The 22,820-nt window shown below is 49.8% G+C and overlaps 1 protein-coding gene across 1 annotated transcript in view; it reads left to right on the top strand.

The window, feature by feature from the left end:
* LOC119970440 (aminopeptidase Q-like) overlaps positions 1-22,820 on the top strand; it is a 239,078-nt gene that overhangs the window by 13,745 nt on the left and 202,513 nt on the right. The window lies entirely within an intron of this gene.

Genomic DNA, 22,820 nt, shown 5'->3' with positions numbered 1-22,820 from the left:
GATTCATAGCTGGCGGCCAATATTGAACTAACTTTATTTACACCTCCCAAACAGAAAGGCAACAGAGAGCACAATATAACAAAAGGCTCAGATCTTGCAATAATACCCCGTTTCAAAGGGAAAAGTAAATCCGATGAGCCATTTACCTGTGTCCTATTAAGAAGATGATAGGTGAAAAACATACACCAAAAAAAAGCTATTAGTTTCAACTTTTAAGTGCTATGTTGCCGGGCATGAGCACAATATTAGCAACCTTCACATAAATCAATAATTATTTTCTAGCACTTTTGGGACAATAGATAGAGTTCCCTTTAAGAACAGTTACTCAATGCTGATTTACTTTAAAAGTCAACCTTAAAAAAGAATCTGGAGGGGGACTTCCTGTGACACCGGGTGGGAGGCAGCCGCGCAACTGAGGGCTCCCGGTCGGGAACGGCATTTTCGGGCTTTAAGCCCGCTCCCAGGCTCCATGGATGTGTAAAAAGCAGGCAGAAGGCACGTAGAAGCCACACAGGAGGCACAGCAGAAGAAGATGTCCAGGATCAGCAAGAAGGTCCATCGGGCAGTGGAGAGGTCACCATGGGGTCACCAAGGAAAAAGGAGGCTGGAGCACCAGGGGAGGCCGCATTGCCTACGGCTGAATAAATAACCAAGGTGATGACTGCAGAATTCGAAAGGCAGTTTACAAAACACTTGGAGGCAATGAGGAAGGAGATGAGGGAGGTTTTGAGTGTGCTGGTGGAGGAGGCGATTTCCCCGGGGATGACGGCGGTGGAGGGTGCAGTGGCAGAGGTGCGGGAGCAAGGTGAGGCACTGAAGGAAGTGGAGGAAACGTTATTGCAGCACGGTGATCAACTTACCTCGATGGGGAAGGAGATGCGGAAGGTGATGCAGATTAATAAGGATCTGCGAGGGAAAATGGAAGACCTGGAAAACAGATCCAGGCGACAGAATTTGAGGATTGTGGGGCTGCCCGAAGGAGTTGAAGGGCCGAGGCCGACTGAGTATTTTGCCGCTATGCTGGCGAAACTATTGGGGGAGGGGAAGGATCCCTCCCGATATGAACTGGATCGGGCTCATCGGTCGTGGAGGCCTGGACCAAAGGCGAGTGAGCCGCCAAGGGTAGTGACTATGTGCTTCCATAGGTACAGTGTGAAGGAGAAGGTCCTGTGCTGGGCCAAGCAGAAGCGGGTGGTGCAGTGGGCTGAAGCTGGTATACGTGTATACCAGGACTTTATGGTGGAGCTGGCGAGGAGGCGGGCTGCTTTCAAGCGGGTGAAGAGGGCACTGTATATTAGCAAGGTGGAGAGCGGCATTGTATATCCAGCGAAGCTGAGGGTGACTTATAAGCTCAAGGACTTTTATTTTGGAACGGCGGAAGCAGCGGAGGAGTTTGTGAAGGCAGAAGGACTGTGGCAGAACTGAGAAATTGAGAAATGGCCATGTGCCGATGTAACCTCAGCACTGTATTTTCTTCTTTTTTGTTTCACTGCGTGCGGGTGTGTGGGCTAAAGGAGCCAATGTTGTATATATTTGGACAGGAGAAGTGATGGGACTTTCACTCTAAATGAAGGCTCTTTGGGGTGCAGGTTGATATGCGGGGTGTGTGTGCTAAACGGGGACTTCTGTGCTTTCCTGGGGCCGGGCAAGGGGAAAGGGACCCGGGCTGGGGCCTTCATCTGGCCGGTTTAAACCGGCCAGTGAACGGGAGTGAGGTGGGGGGAGGGGCTGCGGCCATCGGAGCCTGGCAGAACAGGGTCCGAGTGGTCTAGCCGGGGTGGAAAGTTGGGGAGAAGGAACCGGGAGGTGGGGGAGGAGTTTTACATGAGGCAGTGGATGGGAAGAGTTGGAGAGGGGGGTGGCTTACAACTCTTAGGTATCACGTACAGTACTCTTTCAGAGGTTGGATGGCATTGAGTGTGGGGGGGGGGGTGGACTCTATGGTGACCATGGGCGGTCCCGAACTCCTTTTTTCTGTTTTTCCTTCGTTTTTTTTGTTTCCACCGTGGGAGGGTTTGTTATATTGGATGCATATATTGACAGGTGGGCCGTTGTTTGGGGGTGGTAGGAGGATGGGATCATTGTTATTGTTAAGGGTATTGATTTTGTATTTGTTACCGTTTACTGTTTGTGGGTGGGGTGTAAATTTTGGAGGAAAATGTGAAAATGGAGAATAAAAACATTTATTAAAAAAAACAATCTGGATAATTGTTTTTTTCTGAATGGGTTGGAAGGTTATCACACTTGAGCATCTACCTACTGCATAATCAGTGTACTGTGGTTCTCTCCAGGATGTTCTTTTTACTAAATCACCAAGACTTCTGCCAACACTTCCAAAACCTGCAACTTCCACCACCTAGCAGGACAATGGCAGAAAAAGCTTGGTAATACCATTACCTCCAGTGTCCTCTGCAAATCATACACCACCCTGACTTGGACAGATATTGCCATTCCTTCATTATTACTGGGTCAAGATCTTGACACTCAATTGCCAAATAGGTTTGGGAGCATTTACATCACAGAGGCTGGAGAGGCTTAAGAAGATGGTACCAGCATCTTTTCAGTGTAAATAGGGATTTCATGGATTTCCAAAGATATCCCCATCCTGAGGATAAAAAATAACAGACGTAGGGACTGGAGTTTACTCATCAATAGCCTAGATCATTGAAGTTATAACATGAGTGATACGTAATTTCACCCTCTGATGTGATGGTATCCTGCACATTCGGTGATATATCACAAACTGCCAGCTCCTCAAAACCATTCTCTAAAGCAGTGTTGTCCAATATGCATGCCAGATGTGGTGAATCAGCCACAGACTTGTGGTGAATTGATGCTTTTAATTTGTAGAGCCAAACAATGCTGAGTTGTTTTAAAATTACAATATGAGTATGAGTTTCACTCACTAGACCACTATTTGTAGTCTGTCACTAATTAAGCAAGAAGTAATTAACCACATTGCTGTTAGACAGGAATCACGGGCGGAATTCTCCGACCCCTCACAGGGTCGGAGAATCGCCCGGGGCCGGCGTAAATCCCGCCCCCGCCGTGGCCGGAATTCTCCGCCACCCGGGAATCGGCGGGAGCGGGAATCACGCCGCGCTGGTCGGCGGGCCCCCCGCGGCGATTCTCCAGCCCGCGATGGGCCTACGTCCTGCCGCTGTCCGGCCTCTCCCGCCGACGTGGTTTAAACCACCTCTGTGCCGGCGGGATTGGCGGAGGCGGAAGCGACCCCCTCCACCGCGCATGCGCCGGTGGTGACGTCAGCGGCCGCTGACGCTCCGGCGCATGCACGGCTGGCGTAGTGCCAAAGGCCGTTGGCACCGGTTTTGGCGCCAGTCGGCGGAGCGGGAACCACTCCAGCTCGGGCCTAGCCCCTAAAGGTGCGGAGAATTCGCCGACGCCGGAGTGGTTCTCTCCACTCCGCTACACCGGGACCCCCCGCCCCACCGGATAGGGGAGAATTTTGCCCCAGTTGTCAGGTTTTTAATGGCTTGGAAGTTGAAGGGTCGCTTGCTCAGTGAAACAAGAGAAATAGCCCACCATAGAGGTGGCACAGTGGTTAGCACTGCTGTCTCACAGTGTCTGGGATCCAGGTTCGATTCTGACCTTGGGTGACTGTCTGTGGGAGTTTACACATTCTCCCTGTCTCTGCATGGATTTCCTCTGGGTACTCCGGTTTCTACTACAATCCAAAGATGTGCAGGCTAGGTGGATTGGCCATGCTATATTTCCCCTTCGTGTCCAAAGATGTTAGTTCAGGTGGCGTTATGGAACTACAGGGTTAGTGGGGAGGAGTGGGCCTCGGGAAGCTGCTGTTTAAGACGGTTGGTGCAGGCTCGATGGGTCAAATGGCCCTCTTCAGCACCATAGGGATTCTGTGGTTCTTTGGATCTGTTACCTTCTCTGTGCCTGGTCACCCTTAAATGACAATGCAATTAGATTTGCAGAGTCACTCTGTGAAGCACTGAAAACCGATTTGGCCTTCAGAAGAACAGAAGTCGGATTGCTCTCAATTTTCTCACAAAATCATGTGACACAGGGGCTGCTAACTGAACAACTTGGTTTTGTTTAGCCGGTAGATGGTGGTTTTCACAAAACAATTGAGGTGCATGATTGAAATGGTGGTTGGAATGTGCAATTTTGGCAAGCCAGGGTTTGCAGCAAAATTCAAATCTGTTGTGAAAAAGAATCATATGGATTTGAAACATTGGGCAGGATTCACCGTCCCGCTGTACCAGTTTACTGCTGCGGCGCACCCCCGCTAGCAGTGGGATTCTCTGTCCCGCCAGCCGGCCAATCAGATTTCCTATTGAGGGCAGCTCCATGCTGTCAGGAAATCCCTGGGTCTGTGGGCTCTGCCGGTGCACTGGAGAATCTTGACAGCAGAGAATTCAGCCCATTACCTCTGTTTCTCTATCCTGGACTGGATGCTGCCAGTCCGACTGCGGTTTTCCAGCACTTTCTGTTTTTATTTCACGTTTCGAGCATCCACAGTATTTTGCTTTTATTTAAATTTGTTCATCCTTCATTTGAAGTGAGAAATTGAAAGAAATTGGGCGTTATTGGTGTAAAAAGAGATTACAGGAGATTGGTAATGAGCCAAAGATCAATGAGATGTTCAGATGCTGTGTTTGGAGTGGCAGGCAATAGAACATAAGCAAGGAAAATGTCAAGAGTGCAGATGCCAATACTGTACTTAGAGATTTGTTAAATAAAAGCAAAATACTGCGGACACTGGAGATCTGATATAAAAACAGAAACTGTTGGAAAATGTAACAGGTCTGGCAGCATCCATGGAGAGAGAAACAGTGTTAACATTTTGAGTCCACTATGATTCTTTGTTGGAACTGAACTTACAGCTTTGTTGATTCTTTTCCCTCCCAATGCTGATAAAATATAAATGGTTCACTATTGAAGAAATATGTTTATTTGAAATGAACTGGAGCACACTGTCAGAAACAGAACTCTTCTGTTAACAGATTGTCACCATCTTGAAGAATGTGCAAAGCAGACCAGCTTTAGGAATAGTGAAAATGCAAAACCCTTTTGAAGCTGTTCTCTGGCAGTGAAAGTATCGTAAGAAGTCTTACAACACCAGGTTAAAGTCCAAAAGGTTTGTTTCAAACACTAGCTTTTAGAGCACTGCTCCTTCCTCAGGTGAATGAAGAGGTCTGTTCCAGAAATATATATATAGACAAAGTCAAAGATGCAAGACAATGCTTTGATTGCGAGCATTTGCAGGTAATCAAGTCTTTACAGATTCAGAGGTAGGGGTAACCCCAGGTTAGAGAGGTGTGAATTGTCGCAAACCAGGACAGTTGGTAGGATTTTGCAAGCCCAGGCCACATGGTGGGGGGTCAATGTAACGCGACATGAATCCCAGGTCCCAGTTGACGCCGTAATCTTGTGTGTGGAACTTGGCTATAAGTTTCTGCTCGGCAATTCTTCCTTGTCGCGCATCCTGAAGGCCGCCTTGGAGAACGCTTACCCGGAGATCAGAGGCTGAATGCCCTTGACCGCTGAAGTGTTCCCCGACTGGAAGGGAGCCAAGTGAAGGTATCGGTCTTGATTTCTGACTGTTTAAAACATTAAATCTATTTTCAAACCTATTTGTTTAATTAATATTGCATATATTTTGTATCAAGTAATGAATACGATGTTCTGATTGCCCCAAGCTTGGTTCGCATGAAAACCCGAATGGCTAACACTGCACTAAGGTAGGTACGATGCTGGTCACTGGGCTGGTGCTTGCGAGAGTCAAATTACACCACATCTCCAGAAAGTCTGTGCTCCCTTCTGCACTGACACTGGGACTTTTTCACTGCCTGAAATGAAAGAGAGGGACAAGGGTTTGCTTAAAGTGTGAAGAGAGATCAGAGAGATAGAACTGGTTGCTGAAGAAGCAGCAATCTGTCAGTGTGTGGAGGGTGCGATAGATGGAAGGAGAGAAAAAGATTAAGGTGCAGGATTCTCTGTTGGCTCGCACTGAAATCAGGAAACGCGATTGGGCGGAGAATCGGTTCCGATGCCGAAATCGCAGGGAGCGCTGATTTGACGCCAAATCGCAATCCTCCATCACCTCGACAACGTTGTCAAGGCAGTCAGGAGCGCATATACAGTATGCACCATTTGCACATCATTAGCGGGCCTGACCTGGTATTCTCTGCGATTCTCCACCTCCAATGGGCCAAATCCCCAACAGTGGTTCACTTGTGCTTTTAAAAATCGTAAAACCAGCGATGTGGCTGATGAGGGAGAGAGGAGGAGGTCAGACACAGAGGCATGACTGTGGGCTGCCGAGCCGGACATTGGCCGGGCTGGCTGGGGTGGGGGGTGGGAGCCCTGCCAGGGCCGAGGGGGGAGGGGAATGACGCGGGAATGGGCCAAGGGGCTGGGGTGACCCTCCCCACGAGACTGGGCGGTGTCCAGGCACGGACCGCCATTGTTACAGCCTGCAGAGCAACAACCTCGCTCCTCACCTCACTGACCAACAGCCTTGGCCCCTGGTACTGCAGAGTGACACAGGCTGTAGGGGTGCCCCCACCCCACCACCCTCTTCCATACCCCCCGACCAGGGGCATCCGACAGCCCACCCAGCGCAATGCCCATTGTAGCCCCTACGGAGGCACTGGACCAGGACCACAAAGCGCGCTGCTGGCATGGGAAGTGCCAGCCTATGGTACCCCTGGCATCGGGATGGGCACCAGGACCAGAGTCCCCATGGTGCCGGGAAATGACAGGGCCAGGGGCGCGGGGATTTGGGGGTTAGGGGGGACATGCTGAGTAGAGTCCACAGTACCAGCCAGGGCCACCATGAAGCCCATTGGAACTAGATGGACAGCGGGGTACCCACCATAGTAACACATCGGCCTTTAACCCCCTGTAGACAATGGCTATTGGAATTCAACCAGCAATGTTGGCCTTCCTGCCAGTCCATACAGCCCTGGGGGATTGACAACATCTGACTCCTGCCCATGGTAGCACTTTCCACCGTCCACCTGGGTGACCCCTGCATGCAAGCTGGCATCCCATTGAATCTCTGGGGTGGCAGTGGTGGGGATGGTCAGGGGGACAGGGGTAGGGGGGTGGGTTCCGAGGCCACCCACAACGGCTGCTCGCTCCCCTTCCCCAGCCCACCCCCTCTCTGGACAGCCAGACCAACCTACCCCTCATGCACATCTACAGAGCACTGAGTTAAGCTCAATGTGAACAGGTGTTTAATGTGGCAAACTATATACAGATTTGTGCCCGAGCCACTATAACTAAACTGTGCCCTGCACTCGTGCCATCTTAACTGGTGTCTAAGGGGCCCTAACGCTATGTCTACGTGGATCCCCAGATGGTAGTAGACTGAGTAGACTGGGACTGTACTCGTTGGAATTTAGAAGGATGAGGGGGGATCTTATAGAAACATATAAAATTATGAAGGGAATAGATAGGATAGATGTGGGCAGGTTGTTTCCACTGGCGGGTGAAAGCAGAACTGGGGGCATAGCCTCAAAATAAGGGGAAGTAGATTTAGGACTGAGTTTAGGAGGAACTTCTTCACGCAAAGGGTTGTGAATCTATGGAATTCCCTGCCCAGTGAAGCAGTAGAGGCTCCTTCATTAAATGTTTTTAAGATAAAGATAGTTTTTTGAAGAATAAAGGGATTAAGGGTTATGGTGTTCGGGCCGGAAAGTAGAGCTGAGTCCACAAAAGATCAGCCCTGATCTCATTGAATGGCGGAGCAGGCTCGAGGGGCCAGATGACCTACTCTTGCTCCTCGTTCTTATGTTCTTATGTTCTTATGGTAGCAGGAATGGAGGTGGCCTGCTGTTATTCCCACCCTGTGACCTGTATCTTCTGGGGTGACCTGATGGGCCCAGCTGCTGCTCAGATTTCCCAGGTGGCATGGTGCCGATCTGTTCTGCCCGCTGCCCACCAGATGCGCCAGGGACAGGAGTGGGGGAGTCCAAGGTGCTGCGGTGTTCCGGAACCCCCCCCCCCGGCAAGAGTCACCAGCATGGGCCCCATCACCTCCACCCCGCTTGGGGTGCCCGATGGCTCCCGGGCTATTCCATGGGATGGGAGTGTGAGTGGACATATCCCCTGAGGCTCCCTGCCACCTTGAGCTGTTAGTCCTGGAGGCCCGCTCTGGTGTCGACCAGTGTCTGCATGTTCGCGGCCATGGAACACAGGGAGTGAATCATCTCCATCTGGGACTGCGTCACATCACCCATGGACTGTGCCACCACCTTTTGGATGTGTGTCACATCAGCCGGTGACTGCGTCATCTCCCTCTGGGACTGGGTCACCTCCCTCTGTGACTGCGTCACATTGGCCAGCGCCTGGGTAATGCCGCCAGCGTTCCCAGCCATGGTGTCTGTGACTGGGCCGCGCTCCAAAGCGCCTCCAGGTGGCTCTGGCACATGGCTCCTGTGAGGAGGCAACCCTGTCCGGGGCCTTGGCCAGTGCCTGCACAGAATGCCCCAGACCTTGGAAATGCTGATTCATAGCCGACTCCTTCTCCCCCAATGCCTCCACGGCAGCTGCCACCCATGCGGTGTTGGCCTGGGTGGCACACATGATTGGCACCACCTCCTGCTGCTGAATGTGGTTGGACTCCTCCAACTACACCTGCAGGTACTCGATGCTCGCCGACAACCCCTCATGTGGTCTCTGGCTCAGCAACTGCATCTCCACAATCAAGGGGACTGTCTGAACAATCCAGAAGGCCAAAACATGCCTGGTTGGCAGCTATTCCCTGGGGTCAGACAGCCCTCCGATCGTCCGCCTCCTTGCTACCTCCACCTGCTGTACTGGATCAGCTGGTGTGGTGCACAGGAACCTCTTCACTAAAGCGCCCAACCGAGGTGCCTGCCTCTGGGATGGTGGAGACAGCTGTGATGGGAAATCACTGTCATCCTCGGACTCAAGCTCCGAGGTGTCCAGCAGCTCAGGTCAAGGGCTACGGTCCAATCTGCTATGCTGTGTTAGACAGTCCGACTCATGGATCCCAGGGCATGGGTAGCTGGTGGCCTTAGTGGCCAGGGAACCGGCCATGATGGCTGGTATGGGTGCTGACATGTGGTGCAGCATGGGTGTTCAGCTGCCCTCCAGGCGGGGCTGGGTGGTCCAGTTTATGGGTGTGCGAGATGGGGTTGGTGCCAGGGGCACAGTGCTGCCTACTCACCCTGGCCGCCCTGCAGAGGTTGTTTTTTCCGGCATTGCATTTCAGTCCCGACAGCTTTGCTAAAGGCGCTTATTGCCTCTGTCACCTGGGCCCAGGTATGGCAAATGGCGGCGACTGGCAGCCTCCTTCCTGGGCCGGGGTACAGGGTCATCCGCCTCTCCTCTATCGCGTCCAGGAGGATCTCAACCTCTCCATCCGTGTAACGTGGGGCCATTCTCCTTGCTGCCATCTTGTTGGCCTGGATGGTGTGTGTGGAGAGTGAAGTGTGTATATGCGGCTGCAGTTTGTCAGCCTCCCGAGTGTCAATCTAGGACCCGGCGAATCCAGCACCGTTTCTCATTGAAATCGATTATGTTCCACATGGTGTTGGTGCTAGCCTCTTAACAGAAGCTGAATCAGTCCAGGTGCGCCGCCAGTTTTGCTGTCGTGAAACTCCATGAATCCTGTGACAAAGTCAGCATTTGGTCTTTGGAACGGAAAACCCCGCTGAAGGTGTGAAGAGACTCTACACGCATCTCCTCCAGGGTTGCTGCTCATCGCTGTCTCCCTGCCTGTGCTCTTCAAGATGTCCTCCTCGGATTGGAAGAAGCTTTGCAGGCAAATCTTCTTCTCCAGTCACTGTCTGCTGCCTCATATTGTGTGCAATCGGCTCCTGCAATTAAGAGGGGGATCTGCTGCGACAACCTTGTGAACTGTTTTGAAAATATTTATGTCAAATCAGATAATTTAACTGCTGTGTACAAGATGAGAGGTTGGGGAAGTGAGGGTTACTGTTTGTGCGATCTATCTCTGAGTAGCTTGGCTGCATGTTTGTTTACTTTACAACCATTACCACACTTCAAAAGTATAGGGCGGAATTCTCCGCTCCCCACGTGGCGTGGGAGAATCGTGGGAGGGCCTCCCAACATTTTTTACGCTCCCCCTGGCGCCCCCGCGATTCTCCCCCCTCCCCCCCCTCGGAAAAATCGCCGCTCGCCGTTTTTCACAGCGAGCGCCGATTCTCTGAGCCCGATGGGCCGAGCGGCCGGCCCTTCACGCCCGTTTCACCACGGCAGCACCCACACCTGGTCATTGCATTCGTGAAACGGGCGCCGGATGCCCGTTTGGGGCATCCAGGGGCCCAATTGGGATGGGAGCACCGTGACTGTGCTCCGGAGGGGACAGGCCTGCGATCGGTGCCCACCGATCGTCGCGCCTGCATCCAAAACGGACGCACTCTTTCCCCTCCGCCGCCCGGCAAGATCAAGCCGCCACGTCTTGCCGGGCGGCGGTGGAGAAAGACGGCACCGCGCATGCGCAGGTTTGCGTCGTCTGCGCGCTGATGTCATCTGCGCATGCGCGGGTTCCTGCGCATGCGCGGATGATATCCGCGAAGTGCCATTTGGGCGTCATTTCCGCCGGCCGAGGTCGCAGCCGGGAACGACGGGGGACCGCTCCTAGCCCTCCGGGTGGGGGTGAATTAGATGCGGGGAGCGAGCCCTGAGGCCGTCGTGAACCTCGGCCGAGTTCACGACGGCCTCCGCGATTTTTGAGCCGGCGGAGAATACCGCCCATAGGCTGGATTCTCCACCCCTAGGCACCCCATTTCTGTTCAGCACGCCGGCGGGATGCTCCGTTACGCCAGCTGGTCAATGGGGTTTTCCATTGTGGGGCAGCCCCATGCCATCGGGGAAACCCCCGGGCTGCTGGCAAAACGGTGCAACCCGCCGGCGGAGAATCCAGCCCGATATCTTTGTATGTGAATGCTTTTGAACATCCTGAGGATGTGAAAGGCTATATTTAAATGGAAATACCAATTTTATTTCTCTCTTCTATTTTTCCAGAAATGGGTTCAAATAAACATTGTTTGTGATAACTGTGGCGCATTTAAATATTAAAGGCAACCTCTTAGTATCTGATTTTCAATGTATGTTGCATTTGATCACCTTTAAAATTGACATCAATTCCAATGGGCAGCACGGTAGCCTTGTGGATAGCATAATTGCTTCACAGCTCCAGGGTCCCAGGTTTGATTCCGGCTTGGGTCACTGTCTGTGCGGAGTCTGTACATCCTCCCCGTGTGTGCGTGGGTTTCCTCCGGGTGCTCCGGTTTCCTCCCACAGTCCAAAGATGTGCAGGTTAGGTGGATTGGCCATGATAAATTGCCCTTAGTGTACAAAATTGCCCTTAGTGTTGGGTGGGGTTACTGGGTTATGGGGATAGGGTGGAGGTGTTGACCTTGGGTAGGGTGCTCTTTCCCTACGTGCAGGGAGCAGAGCATCACAACGGGATCAGGGTGGGCTGCAATCCCGTTATGTGCCCGCACATCATTCTTCACCCGATCGCAAACTCGCTGCTGGCATCAGGCAGCGGAGAATCCTGGCCAGTCTCTTCAACTAATGGCTTGGTCATTAAAGGAAGAATATTAGACACTTCATGATTAATAATTTTCCTCATAGTGAATTCTGCCCTGAGTATAATTCTGCTACTCATTTACAATTTACATAGAATTTACAGTGCAGAAGGAGGCCATTCAGCCCATCGCGTCCACACTGACCCTTCAAAAGTGCACCCCACCTATGTCAAAGCCCCCACCGCACCCAACCTTTTTGGACACAAGGGGTAATTTAACACGACCAATTCACCTAACCTGCACATCTTTAGACTGTGGGAGAAAACTGGAGCACCCGGAGGAAACCCACATAGGCACGGGGAAAAAGTGCAAACTCCACATGGACATCAACCGAATCTGGAATCGAACCTTGGTCCCTGGCACTGAGGCTGCAGTGCTAACCACTGCGCCACCGGGTCATCATTGGGTGTCCTCCTTGGGATTGGGGTAGCCTGGCTCAGACCCCCATTGCTGCAGTATGTAATTTAAACCTGCCTGTTCAGCAACTTACAGGCTCCTGGCTGTTCACATTGCTGACTGCTCACTGTATCTGATATATGCTCAGAGGTATTCTGGTCGTGTGGGAACCCACCCAGCCCGCCTCTCTATAAACCCTCATACCCCAGCAGTTTCATCAAGGGGATGAATGTGGCCATGCTCAGTCGCAGGCCCACCAGGTGTTGGCACTCCTCAGTGCACTCCTTAGAAGCACAGCCCCACAGCAGAGCAAGCAGGGGATTGGCACAGCTCACCCCAAACAACGGACACACTCACAGTGGCTGTTGGAACCTTCCCTGGCACACAGCCTCTCTCAGGGTAAAGCCTCACCTTGTGGCACTATCCGCTAACCCACCCATCAGGGTCAGGAACTGTCTCCAAGCGCTGCCCATCCACCATGCTCCTGATCCCACCATCCTGCACCCAGCCAGGAAACCTGACCAGATCCATGTCACAGCCTGTGTGTAAAACTCTAGCTCCACATCACACTGCAGCTAAGCTCCCAGCACACTCTCACATACCTCGCATTCCCATCTGCACACCAGCCTCTTAGCATGGGGGCGACTGCCTGCACAAGTTGACTGTCTCTACCAAACAACCGGTTTCCACCCTGCTGATGGCAGAACACATGGCCCACCCAGCGAGGTGACCCACAGTTGACCTCACTGGAAGAAACAGGACAGGAACCACAGATCCTATCGTGAACATCGGTTGCTGCAGCCCTGTTGGCAGGGATTGGTGGTGAGGCTAGAGGCTCCTCACATCACAGGCCGGGCACCAGTCACTGATGGCAATGGGTTGCAGTGAGAACTACATCATCTTGAATGGGCCGGGGAAGGGGGGGAACGGGGGAGGGGGAGCCTGTTACGGGTAGCGCAGCAATACAGAGTGACCATGGTGACATTGGGTGGTCAAGGGAATCATAACAGTTTCTGTCTATCCCCCTCTCCCACAGAAAATTAATTTAGGAGTACAGCCAGCTATGTTTGCTATCTACTTGGCTGCTGCTGCCTTTGCAGATGCACGGAGGAGCAGGGCCAGCTCAGGGGAGACCCTGCACAAAAGGAGCCTGCTGCAGAAGTGCTGGAGCCATCCAGTGAGGCTCAAGTGCTGATCGGCCAACAGGTCGAGGAGGAGGTATGAAGGACGTACCATATCAGGCCATGTATATACCGTCAGCGCGGAGCATAAATGTGTGTGCTCACGAGCTGCAGCCATTTCGGCAGCAGCTGCAGGAGGCTACACATCTCTGCTTAATAAAGCCTCGATTACACTCTACTCTTGTCTCATCGTAATTGATAGTGCATCAATACCGTCAGCGCTTGTCCTTTGACGAGATGCTGGGCCGCATATGCCACCGCCGACTCCAGCTCAACAGGGAGACTGTGTGCCATCTGTACCAGATGTACTTGACACCGCGGTGGTATGGAGGAGGACACCCGCTCTCGGTGGCCGTCAAGATGACGGTCACCCTGAAGGCTTATGCTTGTGGCTCATTCCAGGGCTTGTGTAGGGACCTGTGTGGGATATCTCAGACATCTGCACACCAGATGCATCCATGCTGTCATGAATGCATTATGCATCAGGGCATCAGTCTACATCAATTTCAACCTAGTCCCGGCCCAACAAGATGCCCGGGCAGCAGGATGTGCCACCATCGTTGGCAAGCCCCAGGCCAGGGGGCAATCGATGGAATGCATGTTGCCCTCCGAGCACCGGTTCGACATGGGGTCCCCTTCATCAAGAGTAAGGGCTTCCACACCACGAATATGCAGTTAGTGTGCAACCAGCAGCTGCAAATCACGCGCATCAGTGCCCAATATCTAGGCAACATGCAGGACGCATGCAACCTGACGCATTCATCGGTTCCTGACGTCTTTGAGGCACTCCTTCGGATATGGGGTTGGCTAGTGGGTGACAAGGGTTACTCACTGAGGTCATGGCTAATGACATCTGTGCAGAGGCTCCAGACTGAAGCAGAGAACCGTTATGATGCCCGCATAGAAACCAGAACCGTCATCAAGCGGTTCATTGGCATTCTCAATATGTGCTTCCGATGTCTGGACTGTTTTGGTGGGGCTCCCATTGTAGCCCCCAGAAGGTCTTGAGCATCGTGGTGGCCTGCTGCATCCTGCACACCATGGCAAAGCAGCATGTTGGCGGAGGAGGAAAAACAGTAGGCCTCCTCTAATGAGGAGGACAAGGATGGTTTCCAGGAAGACCTAGGCATGGAGCCGGAGCAAGCCGTATGCGGACAATTCGCTGAAAGACAATTAGCCGACAGGCAGTTGGCCGACAGACAATTGACAAACAGGACAATTCACAGACAGGACAATTCACAGACAGGACAATTGGCCGACACTTATTAAAAATAAAAGAATAAAAGGGATAGGCGATAAAAATAAAAGAATAAAAGGGATAGGCGAAATAGAAATACAAATACAACAAATTATTTATTAAATGATATGAACAGCTTACTAAAAACTAACAAATGCAAAAAAAAGGAATATTATTTATTAAGGATTATTAAAAAAACTACTCATTTATATAAAAAAAGACAGGAACAGTCTATTAAAAACTCTTACATACAATTATGTGCACATGCACGTAAAAATTGCAACCCATCTTCAGCATTGTAGTTGAGTACAAGTTTTTGGAGTCTTTCCTTGAGGCGAATGTATTTTTTGTTTTCCCTTGCCGCATCAGCCCCTGATAATGCCTGTTCTATTATAATTTCAGTGCTTGACTGTTCAATCCTAAGTTTCTGAATTAATTTGGATAAATTAGGGTGATGGACATTGACTCTTCTACTGAAGGCGTGGTGCCACACTTTTACTGTTTGTTACACAATAAAGTAGTGGCACTGTTTTACATTCACAAATTAGTGCATGGATCGTGTATAGCTGCTTACCCAAAGGTGCAGAGTCAAAAGTCCCGTCGCAAAACCACTCGGTTTTCTTGGATAAAATTTCCAAATTTTTCAACGTACCAAATATAGAAACATCTTCATTTTCATAGAGTAAAAAATCATCACCTCTTGGAGTCTTATATAGTCCTTCCTCACTTATTACTGGTCTTTTTCGTCGCACCGTACGCTTGAGAGAGTCCTTTTTTGGTAATGCTCCGACAATGGTCAAGGGGATATCGGACGTTACATTATCAATGATAGAGTTTGGCAATTGTTCAGATTGTGCAGCAAGATGTTTTATTTCTTCTTTAACTTTTGAAGCTTGATTTTCAATAGGTGTTGGCGGATGCGAGTGTTCAGAAGACGTTCTGCTAATTACGTCATCGATCGTTGTCATTCTTGCGTTGCAGACTTTACGATTTGCGCATCCCCAATAAGTCTTTGATTCCCTGGTTTTGTCAATAATATAGGCCTATCCCTCGAACAGAAGCTTTTTGCCTCCTCGCTCCGTTTTGACAAACTCCATGATAAATACTGAAGGGCTTTGAATACGTAATTTAGTATAACTATTTTAAGCGGGTTCCCTGTCGACTAATTGTCCTATCGGCCAATTGTCCTGTCTGTGAATTGTCCTGTCTGTCAATTGTCGGTTGGCTAATTGTCTTTCGGCCAATTGTCTTTCGGCCAATTGTCCTACTACCGTAGCAAGCACATCAGGAAACCTAACATGTGGTCCAGGGCTACCGCACACCAGACAACCACATCACCTCCTGATTTAGCAATTAGGAGACCTGGCCACTGGCAGCTCTGCTGCCCTGTCCCATCGTTTCCCCCTCCCCCTACTTCAACCCCCTCTCCCACACAGAATCCACCTTCCCCTGAGACTCTCAATCTTTCCTCTGCCTCAGTCCATCCACCCCTTCCCTTTCCATTAGACCTTCACACCACCTTCCCTCCTAGACTTCCACTCCTTTCCACTATCACAGAACCCCTCCCCCCTCCGAGGGTCATATCAGCATCACCACAGGGTTGACAGTATCAGCGGGTCTTGCCAATGCGACTTGGGGTGATGACGACTCGCTGTAAGATGAACTCTGCTGCTCCTCATTTTCTGACAAAGTCTGATTTCAATCTTTAAGATAACATACCACATCCGCTAGATGATCCTTGTATGTGTGCAGGCAATTTCTTCTCTCGGGCCCAAATATATTGCCTGGGGAGGAGTGGAGGGGGTGGAGTTATGGGAGATGGTGAATGGTCAGGGCTCACTCACTGGGGATGCTGTTATACAGTACTGGTTCGCACTGCTACCCCCATGCCCTGCCACTTCTCGGTGAGGGTGTAACCATGTGGGACATTCATGTGTCATTGGCGCTGTACCTCAGCCATCCCCATCACCCCCCCAAGCCCACCTGCTGCCACACAACACCCAGCCCCAGCCAATCCTTCCCACCCATGAGACAGATGTCATAAGCTGGTTGGACTGGTGGTGCAAAAAGTGTTTAAAGATGAATATTTACATGTGCACTCTTCCCCCTTACTATCTATTCTATGCTACACCCATGTCAACTTAAGTTACATCTGTCTTTCTATTCTTTTGTGGCTTCCCGATTCTTCTACGTGTTGACCCAGACAGCACATACAGGATTGGAGGCGGCCTGCTGCTTGTCTTGCACTCTGCTCTGTGATGCCCTTGGGGGGAATAGTATGAAGATCCTCGACCTGGATGGGCCAAGCCAACTTTTGGGTGTCGCAGGTGATGACATGTCAACCTGTTCTGCCCACTGCCCATGAAGTGCGCCAGTGTCAGTGTGGTAGTAACCACTGCTGTATATATTAGGGTATGTATGGTAAGGCCCTGTACTACAGGTACAGGGGTAGTCCCTGCCTGCTGGCTCCGCCCAGTAGGCAGAGTATAAATTGTGTGCTCACTGTACAGCAGCCATTTCACCAGCTGCTGTAGGAGGCCACACATCTTAGTGTAATAAAGCCTCAGTTGTATTCAACTCTCGTCTTTGTGGAATTGATCGTGCATCAGTCAGGTGAGGGGCATTCAGAAGGGCTGAGGTGTTCTGGAACCTCCCCTGCAGGGGCATTGGGATGTGCCCCGTCACTTCCTCCTCCTCCAGGGTGCGCACTAGCCCCCGGGCTATTCCGTGGGACAGAGGGGAGGCTGGAATGAGCTCTGTCAGTCCTGGATGCCCATCCTTGTCTGAACCATGGTCTCGATGCCCTCAACCATGACGCACTGAGACTGGGTTATGCCCCTCAACAAGTGATCAAAGTCCCTCACTGCCTCGGTCATGTCCATCTGTGCCTATGACATGTTCCTCTGTGACTGGCTGGGGTCAGTCAGCGCCCGGCCAATGCTTTTGATGCCCTCAGAGCTTGCTGGGAGTGTCACAGCAATGTTCATATGCGCCCGGAACATGTCCGCCTGTGACTGGACTCTCCTGTCTTGTGCCTCATCCAAGGATAGCACATTGTGCCCCAAGCCTTCGAAGTCCTGACACATGGCTCTGATGTCTTGACCCTGGCCTTCCACCACAGACGCCACCCTTGCAGTGTTGGCTTGAGTGTCACGCATTGTCGGCACCATCTCCTGCGCCTGAAGGCAGCTGTACCCCACTAGCTGTACTTGCGGCGCTGTAAAGTTGCTAAACATCCTTTTGTAGATTCTGTCTATGCTTTTGCATCTACAACAGTGATGGAGTCACCTTTTTCAGAAGCACAACATCTATCTGTACAACAGCTATTTCCGGGGATCTGGCAGCTCTCCAACTGCCCGTTCCCTCAGGAGTCCCTGCCTCCACCTGATGTGCTCATGTTACCCACCGAGGTGATAGTCTCTGCGATGGTGGATGGTGCAGGTGAAAGCAGAGCCATCGGTGTCTTTCCCCGAGTGGTGCTCTGGGGTGTTCTGAGGGCCTGGATGGCCCTCGGAGAGCGTGTGCACCCAAATAACTGGGATGCCCCTTCCCATTCTCTGGTGCTCCTGGCAATTATGGAAGACACAAAAAATATATAGTGAGACGCTGGCACATGAGTTTTGTGGAGGTGGTGGTGGTCTGTGTGTTCAAAGCTCCTAGCCAAATACATGTGTTGGGGTTTCTTGGAGGGTGGGTCTTAAGGGAGATGCAGGCAGGTGGGGCACTGTTGACCTCGAGGGGATTAGGGGCAGATATAAGGAGTGAGAGACGGGAGTGATGCCAGGAGCACAGAGGTGGTTACTCACCCAAGCTGCTCGAAGGAGGTCGTTCACCTTCTTACAGTATTGCATGCTGGTCCTCTTGGTGAATCTGGCAGCACTCACAGACTCTGCTACCTCAGCCCAGGACTTGTTCAGTGTCAGGGATTTGAGTCTCTGTCCCACCGCTCCTCAATGGCGTCTCGCATTTGGTCAATGTCAGCATCCAGGAACCTTGGAACAAGTCTTTTAGCTGCCATCTTCTTGGGTGAAATGACAGTCTGTGCTGAGTGGAGCGGTTAAAAGGTGCTCCGGCTTGCCAGGTTCTGAATACTAATTCCAGCGTATCAGACACCAGTGGGGCTGGGAATCGGGTTGGTTGCTCATGGGCTGCCTGCTGGTCCATTTGAATTACATGAATTTCTCCTGGACGGCACACTGAGCGGGAGCCGCGCAGTTAGCGCAATTCTCCCCCGGCAGCAGCACTTAGTGTCCAGAATGGAGAATCCAACCCCAAATCAAATGATTTCTAAGATTCCCCCTGCAAGGATTCCAACGATGCAACCTGTGAAATGGCTGGGAATCAATGGCATCAAGTTCTGAATTTCTATGTGTAACTGTGTGTAACTGTGCATGTCTGGGTGCCAGAGATTTCCGTCAGCTTCACAGTTATAATGTTAGATAGTACATGCTTTGCTGACATTGAAATCACAAAAAATAGGCCTGTGTTCATCTGAGTCAGGACAATATCATGAGGAAAATAGACCTTAGCAATAAAAAGAAAAGCAATCACCTTGTATTTTATAAAGGTCTTTGACATTGTAAAGTGCCCCAAGGTGTTTCACAGCAGCATTAGCAAATGCTATTTCACTTCAGGCCACATAGGGAGATATTAGGGCAGATGACATTGGTCAAAGAGGTGGACACTAAGGAGCATCTTAAAGGAGGAAAGAGAGGCGGAGAGGTTTGTGAAGGGAATTCCAGAGCTTAGGATCTTAGTAGCTAAATAGTAGGCGTCAAAGGTGGAGTGATTAAAGTTACGGGTGTGCATTAGGCCAGAGTTGCAGGAGTGCAGATATCTTGGAGAGTTGCAGGCCTGGAGAATCATAGAATTTACAGGCAGAAGGAGGCCATTCGGCCCATCAAGTCTGCACTGGCCCTTGGAAAGAGCACCCCACTTAAGCTCACTTAAGAGAAGGTATAGAAGTAGAGAGGGGTGAGACTGAAGGGGTTGGTGCAGATGTTGAAAATAAGGATGATCATTTTAAAATCTAGGCATTGCTCAACCAAGGGCTAGTGCACGTCAGTGAGAACAGGCTGGTGAGTAGACTCAAGTTGAATCCTTTCCAACTCTAATAGTATCAACATTTTTTTCTGAGCCATTTAGTGATCCATGGTATTGGAATGCATCTTTTCAAGCTAACCCTTGGGAATCCAGCTAACTGAGTAATGCTATTTTAACTTAAACCACAATGATGCATATTGCTGTGATTCTGTCCAGATGGTGAAGCCAATGCCTGTCAGATCACATATTGTGCTATTGTGGTAGCTATCAAATAGGGATGCATTTGTTTTGTCATCTTCAAGGATTCATTAGATTTTGAGGCACTTTATCAGTAACTTTCATAAAAATGACATATTGTATGATTTGTAATGTTACCAGACATCAGCAGTCCTAAAAATGATGTTCAGAGTTATTTAATTTACTCTGAATCTTCTAGTCATATTAAAAACATGTTTTCCTATAGCAGAAAAAAGCTCGTAATAGACTATGTAAGATTTTAACGAAGTTTATTACTGGAGAATGTTAACAAAATGTTAATTTACATGTTATGTGGACTCATCAAAATGTGTATCAGCAGGATAGTTGTCTCACGGCAAGATGGTCTGGTGGTAATTATACATGAGCCTGTATGAAGGATCCAGAGTTAAGAGATATTAAGAATAAAGTACAGTTTTAAAGAGTGACAATATAAAAATATAATCACTTGAACAAATGATTTCAAAAGAGGAAAACAGCACTGAGGTGCTGCTGTAAGAACAGGCAAACCCTTTGTTAGCAAGGAATCAATTAGTTAACAAGAGTTATGGTTTATCCCAGCCTACTTCTGTTTCTTATGCTTATTTTGGATAAGGTTTAAAATATGTGTGCTTAAGTGGTGAATGCTAATAATAGTTTTAAGAACTATGAGAGATACGTCACTGAGCAAAGCTACAGATAGGATCTGAGCTAACACAGAGACAGAGGCCTTGAAATCCTGCAGGTGTCCTGCTGATATTTTTTTTTTACTATAGTTACAGCAGGAGATTGAGGAAAGCCCCGTGAAATTTCCTGACCACTGAGATTACTGAAGCAAACTGAATCAGCAATCTTACCTCCTGCTGTTAACTCCACCACACTCATTTCACCCTTCAGACCCAATGATATCAATGGCCATTTGGTAGTTTTGAAAAGAGAGACATGCTGCTGAAGCTTTTCATCTTGTACACATCAGGACAAATACAAGAATGACAAATTACAAACAATTACAAAAAATGATACCACAGCAGAAAAGTGACTGTTTGGTTGGCATTGCCATGAAACAAGCAATGGGGAACTATAGGCTCCCCATGCTTCCAGGTAATTCAAAAAAAGGCTCGACTTGAAGATATTCCTTTTGTTTGTAAGAACTGGTCCCCGTTTATGAATGTATCTCACTGCCTGTTAAGCATTGGTACTGAAATCCTTATAACACTGCTCAATTGTATGGTAGGTAGAACATCTTTCTGGATTGATGTCAGTATTGTGCTAGTGGAGAAGGATTGTGGAGGTTGGGAATTTAATTTTATATCTAAGTTGTATTTTGTAGTCTGTGAGGCATTCATGCTGGAATCAGTCTGTGTCTCGAGCAGTTTTGGAGCAGGCAGACAGAGAATGTGCGAGCAACCAGAACAAGGAGCCGAGGGCAATTTGGAACACGCGGTTTTTCCAATCTGGAGTTACGATGCAAGGATGGGAGTAGTGGACCCATGTTCAGGCTGGAGAAATCCAAAACTGTGTTCAAGTAGGGTTGAATGATTCCCCTGGTCAGATGCTGATGGAAGAATTCCCAAGAAACCCCTCCAGTCGGATGGTAACTGGGAAAACGAGAAAAAACACGGTAAATTCTTGGGAGATGACACACAATGGCCTGTTCAATCAATTGATATTCCAAAAGCTGTAATGCAAAAAAAGATTCCTGGTTAAAATTAAAAGTGGAATGTGAAGAGTTCTCAGCAGGTCTGACAGGATCTGTTGAGAGAGAAGGGAGCTAACGTTTCGGGACTGGATGACTCTTTGGCCGGGATTCTCCGGAGAATCGCCGGGGGGCGCGAGAATCCAAGCGTCGGAGCAGCGGATACCACTCCGACGCCATATTTGCCCCCTACATAAACGGGCTGGAGTGGCTCGCGCCGCTTTTGACGCCTGCGTCAGAACTTGGCTGCGGTATCGGAGAGCCTTTGTCTCTTGGATGACTCTTTCTCAAAACACCACGCAGACTCGAAACGTGCTCCCTTCTCTATCCACAGGCGCTGTCAAACATTCTGAGTTTGTCCAGTATTTTCTGTTTTTGTTTCAGATTCCAGCATCCGCAGTAATTTACTTTTATATGCAAAGAGTTCTGTTTGGAATTTGAGGTTTAAAGTATAAGTGCTGAAGGGATACAACGTTAAATTATCGATGCGCCTTTTTCTCTTCTTGTTTTTAGCAGTCATTTTTTTTTTCCTTTTAAAACCCAGAGAGGTTTGCAGGCTGTGTCCAATAGTGTTGGCTCGAGCTTTGCAGTGTTTTGCTAATAATTGTGAACTGCAGCCTTTCTTTTGGTCTGGACCTGTCACTGCCCAGTTACCTGATTATTTTTCAGTGAAAAATCTTGGTGAATTCTCCACCTCCCCAGCTGAGTGTTTCTTGGCGGCGAGTGATCACTGGCAACGGCATTCTCCGTTCTGCCTGCTGGCTAATGGGGGTTTCCCATTGTAGCCGCCCCACGCTGCCGGGAAAGCCACGAGCGAGGGCGTGCTGCTGGCGGAACAGAGAATCCCGCCAATGGAGAATTCACCCTTGTTTCAAACCAAAATTAAATTGAGCATTAATAAAGGAAATACACATCTGATTCAGCAGGCAACTAGAGGTGGGTGTGGGGGAGGTACTTTGAATGGAAACATGAGGAAAAACACAATGGTCATGATGCTCCTGTTAACATGGCGTGGGGCAAGCTTGATGGACCAGCAGGTCTTTTCCTGCCCTTCAATTTTATATGTTAGGTTGCAAGGTTAATTGTGGTATTAGAAAGTCATATTGATTCTTGGAATAATTGTGATGGGGTGGTGTTGCTAGGAATACGGAAACAGTGGGAGTTCATTTAATACATCAGTGTAACGGGTGAGGTCTCCAGCTTGCATCATGGATTTGTAATCCTCACTCTTGATGGAGTGTGAAGGTCAGGATTGCATATGGAGCCAGCAGCTCCAACCTCAGGGAAAGTTTGTGAATGATCTCACAAATACAGATTTTCTGCAGCTGTCCTAGCCAGGTGTCGAGCTGTGGGTGGAACTCACTTGTGCAGCTCAACAAGCTAGTATGCTTTGTTCATCCCCTGGTGAAATTTAGACAGGGACTCAGGAAATTGCCTTCCTTGGGTGCAACCACTCACATAAA

Source organism: Scyliorhinus canicula, chromosome 8 (genome assembly GCF_902713615.1).
Source record: "Scyliorhinus canicula chromosome 8, sScyCan1.1, whole genome shotgun sequence".
Lineage (NCBI taxonomy): Eukaryota > Metazoa > Chordata > Chondrichthyes > Carcharhiniformes > Scyliorhinidae > Scyliorhinus > Scyliorhinus canicula.
Note: the sequence above shows the minus strand (reverse complement) of the source record. Positions and strands in the feature narration are given on the sequence as shown.